The sequence below is a fragment of the Elephantulus edwardii genome, unplaced genomic scaffold (assembly GCF_000299155.1).
Source record: "Elephantulus edwardii isolate Elephantulus edwardi_28Jun2011 unplaced genomic scaffold, EleEdw1.0 scaffold00171, whole genome shotgun sequence".
Lineage (NCBI taxonomy): Eukaryota > Metazoa > Chordata > Mammalia > Macroscelidea > Macroscelididae > Elephantulus > Elephantulus edwardii.
The window spans coordinates 2,588,102-2,593,559 of NW_006399921.1; positions in this window are offsets into that span (position 1 = coordinate 2,588,102).

The following is a 5,458-nucleotide window of genomic DNA, read 5'->3' on the forward strand; positions in this document are numbered from 1 at the left end:
TCTAAGACGAACCTGTTCATTCTCTTAGCAGTATATTCAATTCTCTTCTCCAACACCACAGCTCAAAGGCTTAGAAATATCTAATATGATGGGAAAATTGTATTTATTGATATGTTGTTGTTGTTGTTGTTGTTGTTGTGTACCATTGAGTCAGAACGAAGTTATAGCTGATCCACTGATAGGTTTTTAGGGACAGTAAATCACACAGGAGGAGGAGATTATCCATCTTTCTCCATGGACAGACTGGTGGATCCAACCCTCTCTGTTGCACATCTGTATTCACAGTACAACTCCTTACCACTGACCCACCAGAGCTTCATGTTTTATATCATGCTTATGTATTTACATCAATGAAATTGAATGTCCATAGAAACATATTCAGAATAATTCGGGTAAGTACTTTAAGGTTAGAAGAGAATTTAGACGGAATGACCACCTTTGGATTGTCTTCCTGCAGAGTTCTGTTTTGCTTGCAAGGCATACTTATGGGAGATTATCATGTAGGGAAAATTTACCTTAGTAAGTCACAAACTCACACAATAAAATAGCCTGAGGAATACAATATTACTAATTAACTAAAAATATCTTAAAAATCAGTACAGCAAAATTTCTGCATTGCACTGGTGATATGTGGCTGCATAAAAATGCTAGTCAACCTGCCCACTTAGGACTGAAATCAGGTTTTTAAAAAATTATTCTTTCTGGTTTGCTTTCATAGCATACAGAGCTTGTGCTTTAATGGAACTTCAAAATGTGAAGGCCTGTGTCTGCTTGGAAGTGGTACAAACATTTTGTTTTGTTTGCTTTTGTTTGTGGTTTGTTTAGAGACATCCAATCAAAATATAGTCTAGTATGGTCGTCATTAGTTGGCATTAGGTAGGATCTGACTCTCCCCACCCTGGTGTGTAACAGAGAATGCTGCCTGACCTTGTGCTTTTTTTCTGAATTGCTGTTATGTCTGATCCATTACCATGTCTGCATGGCAGTTCATCTCACTGAAGCTTTACCTTGGTTTTACTGACCCTCTACTTTACTGATGTTATTTTCTAAAGATTAGTCTTTTCTGATATTTCCAAGCTCGTGTATTGCAATCACACTTCTAAGGACTATTTTGGTTGAATCTCTTTTAAGACTAATCTATTCATTCCTCTGGCAGTCCGAAATATTACGTATTCTTCACTTGCATGACAGTTCAAACCCCTCAGTTCTTCTTCTGTCTTCCTTTTTCATTATCTAGCTTTATTGTTGTGTACCATCAAGCCAGAACTGACTCCTAACTGACCTTGTAGTGGGTTTTCAGAAGCAGATCACACGGGAGGAGTTTGGCCATTTTTCTCCCATGGAGCAGGTGGTGGACTTGAACCGTGTGCCTTTGGGTTGGCAGTGCAGATCCTTACCACTGGAGCACCAAAGCTCTAATTTTAGCATGCATGTAAGGCGACTGAAAAGACTTGTCATCAAAGTGACATCGTTGCTTCTTCACTACTTAAGGAAATTCTTTACAGCAGATTTCTCCAATGCAGTTCATCATTTGATATCTTGACTGCTGCTTTCATGAACATTGATTGTTGATCCAAGTAAAAGAAATCATTGACATCTTCAAATTTCCTCCATTTATCACAGTTTTACTTATTGGCCCAATTGTAAGGACATTTCTTTCTTTATGTTGAGGTGAAATCCATACTAAATGCTGGTGTCGTGGATCTTCATTAGTAAGAGTTGCAAGTTACCTTTACTTTTGGCAAATGAGATTGTGCCATTGGCATATTGCAAGTTGTTGATGAATCTTTCTTCATTCCTGGTACCACATTATTTTTCATGCAGTCCACATTCTCAGATTATTTGCCCTGTATACAGATTGAGTAAATATGGTGGAATTTAAAAATCCTGACACACTTTTCCCACTTTAAACCACACAGTATCCCCATGCTCTGTTCAGATCACTGCCTGAAGATGCCACAGTGAGGCTTCTTACTTAGGTTTTCATAATCTCAAAAATTCATTGCTATTGAGTTGGAACTGACTCACAGCTGACCTTCCGATGTTTTCTGAGGCTGTAAATCACAAGGAAGGAGTTCTCCCATATTCCCTCCCACCACCACCCCACCTCCAAAGGTTCTGCCTCTGGGTTAACAATGGAATTCCCATGGAGTTACATAACATAAAGGTGTGAATATGAACAAGAGCAAGCCAAATTCAGTTGTATGCATTAAATAAGAGAAGTACTATTTCTTTTAGAAGTTAGACTTTTAAAACATAGTGACTTATTTTGTATTTTGCTTTTAAAATGGAATGTGTAAACCTCATGGAAAAAATATCAGGGTACTGAGAAACATGTAAACTTCACTAAGAAAATGAAAGCCTGAAGAACATGTCATGTACTTTTTCTTTACTCCAGAGGAGCAACTGGGCACTCAGTAAAGCCATCCTAACTTAGGTTGTATGTTCTGTGTATTAATAATGTAAAAATAATGTAATAATGCCAGAGTCAAAAGGGTATGATCTCACATCCTACATTCAACTTTTTCCCAAGGAATGAGCTACTTCACCTCTCAAACAGAAGCAAAGAACTCATTCAAAAGCTGAGTTGAAAACTGATGCAGTTATTGTTATTTCTTTTTCCCTGGACAGAGGAGTAATTATGTTGGCTTCAAAGGCCTTTTTTTTACTACCTTCCATCCTGGCACAGGAGAGCAGGAAAAAGGCTTCATTTTAACTCTGAATTTTACAAATGGAACTACAGAGGAGGGGAATGATTTGCCCAAGGTCATAGATTCACAATTTCCCAGATTTTTGTTAATCCTGATTTAAGTGTTCTAAACATTGCTATATATAGCTAAAGGTAATCTTTGACCTTTTTCAGTTCAGCAGACACCCTCCTACCTATCTCTGGCCAGCATCCATGCTTACACTAATCCCTGCACCACCACAAATTGCTTTTGACTCATTCGTGGCAACCCCATGTGTGTGAGATTAGAGCTTTGCTCAATAGAGTTGCTCAATGGTTTATTAAGCAGAAGTAGAATGCCAGACCTTTATTCCAGCTTGCTTCTGGAGCAAACTTTAATATCCACCCTTTGGGTTAGCAGCCAAGTATGTTAATCATTTGCATTACTCAACAACTCCTAATCCCATTGCTTTTTAAACAACTCTGCATCCATCTGTTACTTTGAAATGACATTTTATTTGTTCTCAGTGAATAAACCTGTGACTCCACTCCAGGTCTTAAATGAAGGAATCTTCCAGATTATTCAAAGTGCTCTGCACATCTGAGAGCCAATCCTGTGTTTCTCCTTGTACCCACTCCCTTTTAATATAGCAATGCATAGTTCCATCCATGTGCTGACTGCCCAGGCTTTGGCAATGAGAGTCAAGGCTTTGCTTTATGGTTAATTTAGCTGGTGATGAGAGCAAGCTGAAACTTGGAAGGAGTAACATAAACTTGAGCAAACCGAGGTCATAGTTTGAACAGCGCCTCCAGGAAGACAGATTGCCTGTGGCCATGCAGCAGCATTCCCCTGACAGCGGTGAGGCAGACAGAAAGGAGAAAAAAAAGGACAGTTCCCATTGAGGGGCACGTAAGGGCATGAAGATTCTCATTCTCAGCCCCACAGAGAGAAAATCTGCTTGCTATTTATTCTGGTTTCTTCCTTTTAAATCTTGATTACCCTTGGCTCTGCTAGGTGCTTAAATTTATGCACCAGCGACAGGTGACTCTTATGTAAGAATAGGGTCTCGACTATGATAAATTTGGTCCTGAGAACTCTCAGCTCAGTTGCTGCAGATGGCAGTGTCAGGATGGCAGAGTGAGCGAGCAGTGTCCTGCTGAGCCGTGGGCTGTCTGTGAAATGGCTACTCAGCCTGGGATGTTCTGAGCCAATTCCTGGAGCCTCAAGGTCATGACCAGGGGGCCCAGCCCAGCTCTCAGGCTGGCATTCTTTCTAGTTACATTCTTTCCTTCTCTCTTAGACACTGCTGACTCACACTCCCTCTCAACTATCCAGCACAAATCGAGTTATAACTTGTGTTTTTGTGAATAATTTAATAGGGGTCTTGGTTATATTAAGCTATGCTAGGAGTAAGTTTCATGCTTGTAAAGAATTGTCTCCCAGAGTATTTGAACAGATCGATTTCATTTGGCCAGAAAGGTATTTCCACCCACTCCATCCTGGTTGATCCCATGATCAGAGGTTTCCCTCTTTCAGGCCACAGATTCTTAGCCTTGGCTTGAAGAGTTTGGATAGTCTGAAAAAGTACACATAGCTCCTTTTAGGCAATGGCTCTAAGCAAGCTCTCATGAAATTGTCAAAGAAATTGGAATCAAACAAATGGAATTGCTACTGTCACTCACTCACTCATTGTCATTGACCCTTTACTGAGTTTCTGAGGCTATAAGTTATAACAGGAGGAGACAGCCCATGTTCTACCTTGCTCACCTTTCTAATCTTGCTAGGTTTGAACTGCGGGAGACTCATGGCCTTTGGGTTAGCAGTGCAGCATGCTACTGGCTATGACACTGGGCTTCCTAGGGACCACTGTAGATGAAAAAAAAAAATCCCTTGTCCTCTCTCAAGTAGATTTCCCACTTTAAATTTTAGATACATTTTATAAGGGATTAGCAAAGGTAGTAACCTCTAGATTCCAGTTTAAAGTTCAGTTCTGTATTATTTGCCACCACCTGCCATTTGGTTGTGATATGATGGCTTGTGTGGGGCTGTGAGAGAGGAAGCTATGCCACTGTTATTTCAAATAACAGTAGGACCACCCATGGTGGACAGGTTTTTGGGAGCTTCCACATAAACAACATGAATGTAGAGAAACAATGATAGTTACAGAAAAGCTTCAGGACTCTTGTTCATAAGGCCACTATGAATTGTACTTGACTCGTTGGCAATCAACAATGACAACAGACTAAGACAGACTAACTGTCAATCTTCTGAAAAGAATTTAATGAAAACACTGTGGGTCCCACAAGAGTGATAGGACTGAAAGACAAGAGCTGTGGTTGGAAGGCACTCAAAATGTGCAGTGGTCACAACCACCATAACTAGTGACTGAAGTGTGCATACCATGATCAGAAGATGGGCCAACACTTCCTTCTGTTGTACATTTGAGTTGTTGTTGTTGTTGTTATGTGCCGTTGAGTCACTGTGACTCATAACGAGCCTATGTACAACAGTCCTAAACCCTGCTCTACTGTGCCAATCGCACTGCCTCTGACACACCCATCCCTATTACCCCAGTCACTGAATCGGTCCACCTCATAGAGGGTCTTCCCCTCCTGTGCTGTCCCTCCACCCTCCCAAGCATGATGTTCCTCTCCAAAGACCTGTCCCTCCTTACAACATGTCCAGAGTATGTCATACGAAGCCCCAGAATCCTTGCCTCCAAGGAGTAGCCTGGTTTAACCTTCTCCAGGATGAATCTGTTTGTTTTCTTGGCAGTCCATGGTACATTC